General features: G+C 40.7%; 1 long non-coding RNA gene across 4 annotated transcripts in view; it reads right to left on the bottom strand.

Annotated features, from left to right (window-relative positions):
- Nucleotides 1-14,210, bottom strand: part of LOC140729081 (uncharacterized) — a 136,404-nt gene extending 122,194 nt beyond the window's left edge. For all 4 annotated transcript variants that reach the window (XR_012099263.1, XR_012099259.1, XR_012099261.1 and 1 more), the window contains exon 1: nucleotides 13,885-14,210. This is a non-coding gene — a long non-coding RNA (uncharacterized lncRNA). The remainder of the gene's footprint in view (nucleotides 1-13,884) is intronic.
- Nucleotides 14,211-14,721: the final 511 nt, after the last annotated feature.

Below are 14,721 nucleotides of genomic sequence, written 5' to 3'. Positions count from 1 at the left end.
ATGAATCACAGCTCGGGAATCTGATTTGAATTTGCAGCCATGCATTGCAAGCTTTGCAAGCTGAGATTTGATGGAAGGAAGTTTATGTTGCTTTATACATATATATATATATATATATATATACATACACATATGCTAAACACTACATGAATGTGAAATCCCATTGGAGCTGGGCTACTAAATATGGAAATAGAAAATTTATTTGAATGAATAATCAAAATTATTTCCATCAGAAAGGAAGTACATGAAGGAGCATGGTTATTAAAAAAGATTAAAATCTAGTTACCCTGCAAACAGAGTTTTTACTCTTCATGTACAATAATTGCATTCTGTGATGAATAAACGTTTTGGAAGGGTAGGAAAAGGATCACCAACAAAAAATGACCAGGGGCATACTTGGAGACAGTTGAATATTCTACATGCATTGGCAGACACTCAGAAATTAGATGCAACATCTTGAGTGCGGTTGGTTCAGATTTCATTTTACGTAATTCTGAAAGTGAGTCATTTCCTACTTAACTTTAACTATTGCTACAATCAAATTATTTTTCCCACGACAAAATACCTTAGCCTTTGCTGATTTAATCAAATTATGAGCTATATTATGAGCTAAATTAAATTAGCTTATGATAATAGTGATCCCATTTGTTAGAATTCTTTTGTTTTGAGATCAGGCAAGAAAGATAATAATATTTTAAGGTCAGGTTTGGAAGACACTTGAGACCGATAAATATTTTACAATAACAATATGAAGAAGTTTGTTATGGTTTGATTCAACAATAGGTTATTTTAAATGATACATCAAAATGCTTTGCACTCATATCATCAAAGTACACAATGCATGTACCAAGATACTACCTGTCAACTAACATTATGCATTAATGCTACACCTCATTCCAGCATTATCAGAAACACAATGCCACACATTAACAAGCCTTTAAAGTGCTGTAGAATGAGGGTGCAGTTTTATATTACTAATGTACACTGTAATTTCAATCATTTCACCAAGATAGTGGCTTCTGATAAAAGCAAAAATTAATGGAAGTGTGTAATTGTTATTATGACTACTATACTTTTCAAATATATAGTACAAATTTAACAAGGTTCTTCTCTGAAGTCACTATTTGCAAATGAAAATGAACTATATATTAACACTGGACTCGGCCAAGGCTGTGTGCTAAGCCCATTGCTTTACACTCTTCCTACATATGACTGCATGACCAAACACGCAAGAAATCATATTGTTAAGTTTTCCAATGGTGGGTCTCATCAGCAACTACAACAAGGTGGCCTACAGAGAGGAGCTGGAAGAGCTTGAGTCCTGGTGCTGGGAAAATAACCTCTTCCTCAATGTCAACAAGACAAAGGAGATGGTTATCAACATCAGGAGAACTTACAACACTCCATTCCACTTTACGTTGGCAGCACAGCAGAGGAAACTGCGGGCAGTTTCAAACTCCTGGGAGTGTACATCTTATACAACCTCTCATGGTACCAGAAAACATTCAACACAATCAGGGAAGCTCACCAATTCCTCTACATTCTGAGGAGACTGAAGAGAGTTGGAAAATACACATCTATATTAATAATAATAATTTATTTCTACATCCAAGAGAGTAAAAATCTTTATGTTGCATCTCTGTCGCAATGTACAAGCAATAAAGAGGGGAAGTGTGGGAGGATATTGCTCAAACACTAAGACTGTATACATAATTACTTTGTATACAGTATGTACAGTTGGAAACAATCAGATCAATGTGTATTGATGAATCTGGTGGCCTGATGAAAGAAGCTGTCCTGGACTGTACTCATGACAATAGAGAGCATGCCAACTTGCTGCATCACTGCATGGTACAGAAAGTGCAGTGTGGCAGACAATGCATCACTGGTACTAGCCTACCTGCCATCATATATACAGAAAGGTCCCAGAAAAGGGACTGTAGCATCATGAAGGATCTCACCAATCATGCTCATGGATTGTTTGGCTCACTCCCATCAGGGAGGAGGCTACGTAGCATCCATGCCTGTTACATTCCGCAAGAAGGAAGGCTGACAAACGCCTCTACCCACTAACCCACCTTGCCACAATCCCCAACACCACTACTTTATAACTTCCTTTCACTCATCTTCTGTGCAGACACTCGAGTGCCTATCATCACTTTATGGAAATAAAATCAATCTATCATATGTCTTCATATTATTATCTTTTTAAATTATTGTATTCTTTATCTTATTGTATTTTTTGTGCTGCATCGGATCCTGAGTAACAATTATTTTGTTCTCCTTTACACTTGTGTACTGGAAATTCATTAAACAATCTTGACAATCTTATCAGAATGTAGTTGAAAATTCTGTTAGCATTTCATTGTTTATTGTCCAAACATATTTTATTTGATTCAGGGCAAATGATTAAACTTTCCTGTTATTTAGAAAGAATGTATGCAGAAACTGGCATGAAGAGTCATACTACTCTTATTCATCAGGATCGAAAATGGGATTTCGATTTTGCTGATACAACTTTTCTAAATGATAAATGAGAAGATTTAGGACAGAGATGAGGAGAAACTTTTTCTCAGAGAGTGGTGAATCTGTGGAATTCTCTGCCCAGGGAAGCAGTTGAGGCTTCTTCACTAAATATATTTAAGAAACAGTTGGATAGGTTTTTACATAGTAAGGGAATTAAGGATTATAGGGAAAAGGCAGGTAGATGGAGCTGAGTTTACAGACAGATCAGCCATGATCTTATTGAATGGTGGGGCAGGCTCGATGGGCTGGATGGCCTACTCCTGCTCCTATTTCTTATGTTCTTAGGTTCTCATAACTTCTACTGAATGCTTGCACATTCAGAGACATAAGACCATAAGATATAGGAGCAGCATTATGTCATTTGGCCCACCACTCTCTGTGTGAAAAACCCAACCCTGACATCCCCTCTGCACCTACTTCCAAGTACCTTAAAACTAATGCTCCTCAGACCTGGGATAGCCTTTGGCTATCCACACAATGAATGCCTCCCATCATCTGATACATCTCTAGTAGGTCAACCCCTTGTCCTCCATAGCTCCAAGGAGAAAAGGCCAAGTTCACTCAACCTGTCCTCAGAGACATGCTCTCCAATCCAGGCAACACCCTTGTAAATCTCCTTTGCACTCTCTCTATAGTATCTATATCCTTCCTGTAATGAGGTGACCAGAACTGAACACAGTTCTTCAAGAGATGTCTAACTGAGGTCCTATATAGTTGTAACATTACCTTACAGCTCTTGAACTCAATCCCATGGTTGACAAATGCCAACACACACCATACGCCTTCTTAACAAATCTGTCAATCTGCGCTGCAACTTTGATTGCCCTATGGACATGGATGCCAAGATCTCTCTGATCTTCCATACTGCCAAGAATCTTACCATTAATACAAATTTCAAAGGAGAAATTTCAAAAGTCATGGCAGCTGAGATCAGCCCCGTGGTTTGTTCATCCTGCAGCATGTGGGAAATCAGGGATACTTCCAGTGTCCCTGACGACTGTGTGCAGGAAGTGTGTCCAACTGCAGCTTCTTGCAGACCACATTGAGCGTCTGGAGCTGCGATTGGATTCATACTGGAGCATCCACAATGCTGAGGAAGTCGTGAATAGCACGTTCAGTGAGTTGGCCACACAGCAGGTAAAGGCTACACAGGCAGAAAGGGAAGGGGTGGCCACCAGACAGCGTAGCAGTAGGCAGGTAGTGCAGGAGGTCATCTCCCTCCTAAACAGATATACTGTTTTGAATACTGTTGGGGGAGATATCTCATCAGGGGAAGGCAGCAGCAGCCGAGTTCATTGCACCATGGGTGGCTCTGCGGCACAGGAGGGAAGGAAAAGGAGTGGGAGAGCTATAGTGATAGGGGATTTGATTGTAAGGGGAATAGATAGGCGTTTCTGCTGCCGCAAACAAGACTCCAGGATGGTATGTTGCCTCCCTGGTGCAAGGGTCAAGGATGTCTCTGAGCGGCTGCAGGACATTCTGGAATGGGAGGGTGAACAGCCAGTGGTTGTGGTGCACTTAGGTACCAACGATATAGGTAAAAAATGGGATGAAGTCCTACAAGGTGAATTTAGGGAGTTAAGAGATAAATAAAAAGTAGGACCACAAAGGTAATAATCTCTGGATTACTACCAGTGCCACGTGCTAGTCAAAGTAGAAATAGGAGGATATTTCAGATGAATACGTGGCTTGAAAAATGGTGCAAGGGGGAGGGATTCAAATTTCTGGGGCATTGGAACCAGTTCTGGAGGAGGTGGGACCAGTATAAACAGGACGGTCTGCACCTGAGGTGGACTGGATCCAATGTCCTAGGGGGAGTGTTTGCTACTGCTGTTCAGGAGGCTTTAAACTAATGTGGCAGGGGGATGGGAACAAGTGCAGAGAGACAGAGGGGTGTAAAATGAGGGTAAAAGCAAAAAGTAGTAAGGTGAAAAGTAAAAGTGGCAGGCAGGCAAATCCAGGGCAAAAAGCAAAAAGGGCCACTTTTCAACATAATTGTATAAGGGCTAAGAGTGTTGTAAAAACAAGCCTGAAGGATTTGTGTGTCAATGCGAGGAGCATTCGTAACAAGGTGGATGAATTGAATGTGCAGATAGATATTAATGAATATGATATCCTTGGGATCACAGAGACATGGCTCCAGGGTGACCAAGGATGGGAGCTCAACATCCAGGGATATTCAATATTCAGGAGGGATAGACAGGAAAGGAAAGGAGGTGGGGTAGCATTGCTGGTTAGAGAGGAGATTAATGCAATAGAAAGGATGGACATTAGCCTGGAGGATGTGGAATCGATATGGGTAGAGCTGCATAACACTAAGGGGCAGAAAACGCTGGTGGGAGTTGTGTACAGGACACCTAACAGTAGTAGTGAGGTTGGGGATGGCATTAAACAGGAAATTAGAAATGCGTGCAATAAAGGAACAGTAGTTATAATGGGTGATTTCAATCTACATATAGATTGGTTGAACCAAATTAGTAAGGGTGCTGAGGAAGAGGATTTCTTGGAATGTATGTGGGATGGTTTTCTGAACCAACATGTCGAGGAACCAACTAGAGAGCACGCCATTCTAGGTTGGGTATTGAGCAATGAGGAAGGGTTAGTTAGCAATCTTGTCGTGTAAGGCCCCTTGGGTAAGAGTGACCATAATATGGTGGAATTCTTCATTAAGATGGAGAGTGACATAGTTAATTCAGAAACAAAGGTTCTGAACTTAAAGAAGGGTAACTTTGAAGATATGAGATGTGAATTAGCTAAGATAGACTGGCAAATAATACTTAAAGGGTTGACGGTGGATATGCAATGGCAAGCATTTAAAGATCACATGGATGAACTACAACAATTATTCATCCCAGTTTGGCAAAAGAATAAACCAGGGAAGGTAGTGCACCCGTGGCTGACAAGGGAAATTAGGGATAGTATCAAGACCAAAGAAGAAACATATAAATTAGCAAAAAAAAGCAGCACACCTGAGGACTGGGAGAAATTCAGAGACCAGCAGAGGAGGACAAAGGGCTTAATTAGGAAAGGGAAAAAAGATTATGAGGAAAGCTGGCAGGGAACATAAAAACTGACTGTAAAAGCTTTTATAGATACATGAAAAGAAAAAGATTGGTCAAGACAAATGTAGGTCCTTTACAGTCAGAAACAGGTGAATTGATCATGGGGAACAAGGACATGGCAGACCAATTGAATAACTACTTTGGTTCTATCTTCACTAAGGAGGACATAAATAATCTTTTGGAAATAGTAAGGAAACGAGGGTCTAGTGAGATGGAGGAACTGAGGGAAATACATGTTAGTAGGGAAGTGGTGTTAGGTAAATTGAAGGGATTAAAGGCAGATAAATCCCCAGGGCCAGATGGTCTGCATCCCAGAGTGCTTAAGGAAGTAGCCCAAGAAATAGTGGATGCATTAGTGATAATTTTTCAAAACTCCTTAGATTCTGGATTAGTTCCTGAGGATTGGAGGGTGGCTAATGTAACCCCACATTTTAAAAAAGAGGGAGAGAGAAACCAGGGAATTATAGATTAGTTAGTCTGACATTGGTGGTGGGGGAAATGCTAGAGTCAGTTATCAAAGATGTGATAACAGCACATTTGGAAAGAGGTGAAATCATCGGACAAAGTCAGCATGGATTTGTGAAAGGAAAATCATGTCTGATGAATCTTATAGAATTTTTTGAAGATGTAACTAGTAGAGTGGATAGGGAAGAGCCAGTGGATGTGGTATATTTAGATTTTCAAAAGGCTTTTGACAAGGTCCCACACAGGAGATTAGTGTGCAAATTTAAAGCACGCGGTATTGGGGGTATGGTATTGATGTGGATAGTGAATTGATTGGCAGACAGGAAGCAAAGAGTGGGAGTAAACGGGACCTTTTCAGAATGGCAGGCAGTGACTAGTGGGGTACCGCAAGGCTCAGTGCTGGGACCCCAGTTGTTTACAATATATATTAATGATTTAGACGAGGGAATTAAATGCAGCATCTCCAAGTTTGCAGATGACACGAAGCTGGGCGGCAGTGTTAGCTGTGAGGAGGATGCTAAGAGGATGCAGGGTGACTTGGATAGGTTAGGTGATTGGGCAAATTCATGGCAGATGCAATTTAATGTGGATAAATGTGAGGTTATCCACTTTGGTTGCAAGAACAGGAAAACAGATTATTATCTGAATGGTGGCCGATTAGGAAAAGGGGAGCTGCAACGAGACCTGGGTGTCATTGTACACCAGTCATTGAAGGTGGGCATGCAGGTACAGCAGGCGGTGAAAAAGGCAAATGGTATGTTGGCATTCATAGCAGAAGGATTTGAGTACAGGGGCAGGGAGGTTCTACTGCAGTTGTACAAGGCCTTGGTGAGACCGCACCTAGAATATTGTGTGCAGTTTTGGTCCCCTAATCTGAGGAAAGACATTCTTGCCATAGAGGGAGTACAGAGAAGGTTCACCAGAGTGATTCCTGGGATGGCAGGACTTTCATATGAAGAAAGAATGGATCGAGTAGGCTTATACTCACTGGAATTTAGAAGATTGAGGGAGGATCTTATTGAAACATATAAAATTCTAAAGGGATTGGACAGGCTAGATGCAGGAAGATTGTTTCTGATGTTGGGGAAGTCCAGAACGAGGGGTCACAGTTTAAGGATAAAGGGGAAGCCTTTTAGAACCGAGATGAGGAAAAACTTCTTCACACAGAGAGTGATGAATCTGTGGAATTCTCTGCCACAGCAAACAGTTGAGGCCGGTTCATTGGCTATATTTAAGAGGAAGTTAGATATGGCCCTTGTGGCTAAAAGGATCAGGGGGTATGGAGAGAAAGCAGGTACAGGGTTCTGAGTTGGATGATCAGCCATGATCATACTGAATGGTGGTGCAGGCTCGAAGGGCCGAAGGGCCTACTCCTGACCCTATTTTCTATTTTTCTATGTTTCTATATTCTGTCTTCAAATTTGCTCTATCGAAATGAACCACTTCACACTTATCTGGGTTGAACTCTGTCTGTCACTTCTCAGCTCAGTTCTGCATCCTATCAATGTTCCGCTGTAACCTCTCACAACCCTCCAGAATATCCACAACACCCCCAACCTTTGTGTCATCAGCAAACTTACTAACCCACCCTTCTACTTCTTCATCAAGGTCATTTATATAAATCGCAAAGAGGAGAGGTCCCAGAATAGATCCCTGTGGAATACCACTGGTCACCGATCTCTATGAAGAATATGAACCATCTACAACCACCTTTTGCCTTCAATGGGCAAGCCAATTCTGGATCTACAAAGCAAGGTTTCCTTGGATCCCATGCCTCCTTACTTTAAGAATGAACCTTGCATGGGGAACCTTAACAAATGCCTTACTGAAATCCATATACACACATCACTACTCTGCCTTCATCGATGTGTGTTTTATTACATCCTCATAGAATTAATTCAGGCTCATAAAGCAAGACCTTCCCTTGACAAAGCCATGCTGACTATCCCTAATCAGATTATGTCTCTCCAAATGCTCATAGATCCTGCCTCTCAGGATCATTTCCAAGTCTGAAGTGAGTCTGAAGTAAGACTCACTGATCAATAATTTCCTGAATTATCTCTACTCCTTTTCTTGAACAAGGGAATAACATATGCAATCCTCCGGTACTTCTCCTGTCCTTATTGACAATGCAAAGATCATCTCCAGAGGCTGCACAATCTCCTCCCTTGCTTCCCACGGTAGCCTGGGGTATATCTTGTCTGGTCCTGGTGACTTATCTAACTTAATGCTTTTCAAAAGCTCCAGCATATCCTCTTTCTTAATCAAGTCAAGTCATTTTTTATTGTCATTTTGACCATAAACTGCTGGTACAGTACACAGTAAAACAATACAACATTCCTCAAGGACCCTGGTTCTACATGAAACAACACAAAACTACACTAGACTATGTGAGATAACTCAAGGCTACACCAGACTATGTAAAACAACACAAAAAACTACACTAGACTACAGACCTACACAGGACTACATAAAGTGCACAAAACAGTGCAGGGCAGTAATTGTAATTAATTAATAAACAAGAGAATAGGCACAGTAGAGGACAAATTTCAATATAATAATAAATGATGTAGATTTCAGTCTAGACTCTGGGTATTGAGGAGTCTGATGGCTTGGGGGAAGAAACTGTTGCACAGTCTGGTTGTGAGAGCCCGAATGCTTCGGTACCTTTTCCCAGATGGCAGGATGGAGAAGAGTTTGTATGAGGGGTGCGTGGGGTCTTTCACAATGCTGTTAGCTTTGCGGGTGCACTGTGTGGTGTAAATGACTGTAATGGCGGGAAGAGAGACCCCCATGATCTTCTCAGCTTCTCTAATGTCTATATGCTCAAGTGTTTCAGTCTGCATTCCACAAAATACTCATTTTGGGATCCAATACCAACCTGATTTTCCCAATCTACCTGCATATTGAAATCCCCCATGACTATCATAACATTTCCCTGTTGATATATATTTTCTATCTTCCATTGTAATTTGTCTCCCACATCTTTGCTACTGCTTGGAGACCTGTATATAACTCCCATCAGGATCTCTTTATCCTTTTAGTTTCTTAGCTCTACCCATAAGAACTCTACATCTTCCCACTCTATGTCACATCTTCCTAAGGAACTGATTTCATTTTTTTTTACCACGGAGCCATGCCATCTCTTTGCCTACCTGCTTGTCTTTTCAATACAATGTGTATCCCTGGATATTAAGCTTCCAGCTATAACCTTCTTTCAGCCATGATTCAGCATGCTTGTAACATCATTCAAAGCTTCAAAGTATATTTATTATCAAAGACTGCATAAATAATACACCTTGAAATTTGTCTGCTTACAAGCAGCCATAAAGCAAGAAACTGGAATAACCCAATTTTAAAAAAGCCCAAAGACCACTGTGCAGAGAAATAGAGAGGGGGAAAAAACACATCATGCAAGCAATAGAATCAAGCCAAAAGCTCTCTGAACCAGACTGAGTCCCAGAGTAGGCCATAGCCAAGCCTCGGTCTCCAGTTCATCACATCAGCGGGGCAGAAACGCATAGCAGTTCGAACAATTCACAGTCTTGGTGCCACGGGGAAAGGAATAAATATTTGCAGAAGAGTGAATGATATCAGCCTGACCCTTGCCTCCGTACCTTTCCAGTCTACCTGGACTGGCATTTAAATTGTCCAAGCACTGAGTGGTGCCACATTCTAGGACCAGGATCACGGTGTCCCAAAACATCTGGGCTGTCCAGCCCAAAACCATTCTAGATCTCACCAAATCAGCTCAATGCCTGGAGCAATCCAACTTCACACCTGGGTTAGGTGGGGGAGCATCGAAACGTTTCAGTATTGATTCCTCTCCAAATCGCACACTCCATCTCTGGCACTAATATGAACTCTGTCTCTGTGGTTCGAACCTGTTGTGCCTCGCAATACCTCAGTATGGCTCATGCCCCATACCAGTCCTGCCTCTGTCCGCCTCCTCAATGCTTGCGGCAATAGTTCACCACAATTTTCTTCATAGAAGATGTCATAAGCAATGTTTTCAGTTGAAACTCTTGCTTTATGATTTACCGGTAAACTATTGCACATCTTCAGTAGTGTCATTCATGCCAATCTGTAACTGTGCTACAAGTTCATCTACCTTATTCCATTTATTGCGTGCATTTATTATATAACACATACAGTCCTGTATTCATTATCCTTTTTTGATTTTGTCTGTCTTTTACATTGCAGCTCACCCTGTTGACTGCAATTTTGCCCTATCATCAGACTCTCCTTGCTAAGGGTTTCACTACACATTACCTCTGTTTGCAAGCCAACTGCCTCATCTTCATCACTATCACTCTGGTCCCCATCCCCCTGCCAAATAAGTTTAAACCCTCCATAACATTCTGCTAAAACTGAGAAGCATGTCTTGGTAACTTTTCCAAAAAAGGTAGCACTTGTAGTTTCACTGTAAGAGCATGGTGGAGGCCAAGGGATAGTCATCATTTCAGCTCAAGAACCTGCATCAGGTACAGTAGCTGTTTACATATCAGGCAAATAATGCAGCAGGGCAGACAATTTTACAATCACATTGCACTGCATAAAGTAACAAACTCAACTTGTTGAATGTAAGCAGCCTTGAAATGCCTGCATCTCCCACGTCTTCAGTCACTATGCCTGATAGCACAACACAAATCGCTTGAGCAAGTCTTAATGATATATAAGAGTTCTAGTTTCAGATTGAATTTAATCTCATGTGTCGAATTAATGCAGTCTCAACAGTTTCTCCCAAATTATTTTACATTTCTCTAACATTACACTTGTCATTCCATTCACAGACTGGGTGCCAATAGATGCTATGAATGTCACGTCAGCACAAAATGCTGCATTTCTTTGTCCTAAGTGAAAACAAATGAGAACAATTGGCTGAGAAGGGGTTTGTAAAGCATCAGGGTTTGCCAAAGGTTAAATTAGATGCAACATCTCATTTAATTCTTTCCTTCAATATCAATAATAAATCTTTATGATAGGCTTTGAACTATTCTTCTGTAATAAGAGATTATAGTAAAATCCAAGCTAACCCTTTCATTTCTTCTACAAAGTGCATGACCATACATTTCCTGACACTGTATTCAATCTGCCATTTCTTTGCTGATTTTCCTTATCTGTCTAAGTTCTCCTATAGCCCCCTCAAAACGAATGCCCCTCCACCTATCTTTATGTAGTTTTTCATAGAATTCCAACAGATTCATTGGGCAAGATTTTCCCTTGAGGAAAATATGCTGACTACGGCCTATTTTATCATGTGCCTCCAAGTACCCCAAAACCACATCCTTATTAATCGACTCCAGCACTTTCCCAACCACTTAGGTCAGACTATTTGGCTTATAGTTTCATTTCTTCTGCCTCTCTCCCTTCTTGAAAAGTGGAGTGACATTTGCCATTTTCCAGTCTTCCAGAACCATTCCAGAATCTAGTGATTCTTGAAAGATAATTACTATTGCCTCCACAATCTCTTCAGCCTTCTCTTTCATAACCCTGGTGTGTACACCATCCAGGTGACTTATCTACCTTCAGACCTTTCAGTTTCCCAAGACCATTCTCTTCAGTAATGGTAACTTCACACACTTCATGACTCCTGACACCTGGAACTTCCATTATAATGGTAGTGTCTTCCACAGTGAAGACTGATGCAAAATATTTATTCAGTTTGTCCATTATTTCCTTGTCCCCAATACTACCTCTCCAGCATCATTTTCCAGCAGTCTGATATCCACTCTCACCTCTCTACACTTCTGTGGCTTTACCTTCTTAATGTCTTAATGACTTTTTTTATTTACCTTCTGTTGGTTTTTTAAATTTTCCATTAATTTCTTCTTTATTATATGCTCTCCATTTGGCTCTTATGTTGACTTTGACTTCTCTTGTTAGCCTTGGTTGTGTCATCTTGCCTTTAGAATACTTCCTCTTTGAGGTGTATATATCCTGTGCCTTCTGAATTGCTTCCAGAAATTCCAGCCATTGCTGATTTGCCATCATCCCTGCCAGTGTTCTTTTCCAATCAATCCTGGCCAACTCCTCTCTCATGCCTCTGTAATTCCCTTTACTACACTGTAATTCTGATACATCTGACTTTAGATTCTCCTTCTCATAATTCAGTGTGAATTCAATCATATTGTGATCATTTCCTTGAAGGGTTCTTTCACCTTAAGTTCTCTAATCAATTCCGGTTCATTGAACAACACTCAATACAGAGTAGCTGATCCCCCAGTGGGCTCAAACACAAGATGCTCTAATAGTTATTTCGTAGGCATTCTAGAAACTCCCCCTCCTGGAATCCTACACCAACCTGATTTTCCCAATTTACTTGCATATTGAAATCTCCCATGATTATTGTAACATTGCCCTTTTGGCATGCGATTTATATCTCCCATTGTAATTTATAGACCACATGCTTACTATTATTTGGGGTTTGGTGTATAACTCCCATTCTGATGTTTTTACCCTTGCAGTTCCTTAGCTCTATCCACAGTGATTCAACACCTTCCAACTCTATGTCACCTCTTTGTAATAATTTGATTTCATTTTTTAACAGCAGAACAATGCTGCCTCCTCTGCCTTCCTGCCTGTCCTTTTGACCTCTTCTCCCCCTCCCTTCTAAGTTGCAGAGCCAGACTCAGTGTCAGTTTATTCATTTCCATAGATGGTGTCTGACCAACTGAGGTCCTCCAGCATTTTGTTCATGTTGCTTTGGATTTCTGGCATCTGCAGACTTTCTCATGTTTATGATTAAGAACAGGAGGTTTCTTATTTCAGCATCATTCACATTGTCATCAAACTCATTATCATGATAAGGAAGTATTGCCAGGAATGAGAGGTTTGCAAATTTATTTCAATCCTGTTTGCATTGTGGCTAAGTAACTTTAGCACATAGATTTCACAAGATCTGCTTCTGGATAAAAGATACCAGTGGGGGGTAAGTGCACATACAGACCTTCCACAAATGTTTATTAGTGCAATGTGAGGCAGCATTGGCAACGTGCTTCAGTGAGTCAGTCTCTGAAGACAGATTCAAGAAGATATGCAAAGAATGCCATGTGGTTAATAACTTGACACCAAAAACTTCTTCCTGACAATTAGATCAACTTTCTGCCTAGAAGGTTATGTCCACCAGAAATGGGAGGAGCACAGACACGGTGTACTGTTTCAGAAATCAGATCTACATCCCTTTGCAGAAAGTGCACCTCATCAGATACTTTCTGGCCAGTCATACCTTTAAAGGATCAACTAACCCATCTGCAATGAAATACCAGATTGCCCTATCATCTCTCATGGAATAGCCGACTAATCTCAGGAACACACATGCACATCAGCCAGCCATTCATTCCCCTGTAGTCCATAGGGGATATTTGGTGTTTCTTCACAGATAACATCTGCAGGATCTATTAATATGAAATCTGAGGCTCTTCTAAGTGTATTGCATCACATATTGATGTGGTATAAACTTAAGCTACACTATCTTCTCTTTTATTATGGAGAATTTATTCTGGCGTGTTATGGAGAAAGAAAATTTAAGAAATGTTGTGTTCAGTGTTCCATTGTGTCTCCTAGGACATTAACAATTTTAAGCAAAGATCAGAGTGCATTTTTACTTCAAGCCCAATGCCAGCTTTCAGTCTTCTGCTCATTCTTTTTGTGGAGTTCTTCACTCTCCATATAACATTTAATTTCCTAAGGAGTTGGAAGAAATTTTGTATGTTGCCAAACACTTACATATTTCAAGAGATGGACAATGGAGAGCACTCTAACTGGTTGCATCACACCTGGTATTGAGCCTTATAGAATCACAAGAGGCTGCAGATGGTTATAGACTCACCCTGCTCCATCACAGGCACGACATTAAGGATATCTTCAAATGATGGTGCTTCATGATCATCCTTCACCAACAATCCTCACCATCCAGGGCATGTCCTTGTCTTGCTACTACCATGGAACAGGTACAGGAGCCTGAAGACCCAAACTCAAAGTTTTAAGAATAGCTTCTATCCCTCTGCTACCTGACTTCTGGGTGGTCCCTGAATCATGAACACTACTTCATTATTCCATTTTTTGAACTTTTTTCTGTAACATATAGTATTTTATGTCTTTTTGCTGTACTGCTGCTGCAAAACACACATTTCACATCACAGAAGTCAGTGCTATTAAGTCTGATTCTGTTTCTGACATTCCCTCTCCAGTGGGTAAATACAAAGGAAGCAGGAGGTTGGCAGACTCAAGGTCCATACTTCCACACTTACATTTCAGTACAAAGTCCTGAAAGCTCAGTCACCAGGTTTGAAAGGGCCATCCATTAAACTGCCCTTAAGTATGAAAAATCCAGTATGCAAATATCCTTTTATAAACAAATCAAGGAAAATGTTGATTTATCTAGTCAGATATTAACTCTGAAATTACATTCCAGCTGCCCATTTTCAGTTCTCTCCTGCTGTTAACATACTCTTCACTTTATTCCCAACCTAATGAGATAGGAGTGCATGTTACATTTTAATGACTTATTCACCTTGAAAAGACTTAATTCCTCTGGGAACCTGCATTACAAATAAATATATAAATCAGCCTTAAATATAAGCAGAAAGTACCAGAAATCCTCAATAGTTCAGGTCGTGTCTGTGAGAAGGGAAACAGTGATAATGTTTCAGGCCGAAGACCTTTC

This window comes from Hemitrygon akajei, chromosome 6 (assembly GCF_048418815.1).
Source record: "Hemitrygon akajei chromosome 6, sHemAka1.3, whole genome shotgun sequence".
NCBI classification, from domain to species: domain Eukaryota; kingdom Metazoa; phylum Chordata; class Chondrichthyes; order Myliobatiformes; family Dasyatidae; genus Hemitrygon; species Hemitrygon akajei.
Note: the sequence above shows the minus strand (reverse complement) of the source record. Positions and strands in the feature narration are given on the sequence as shown.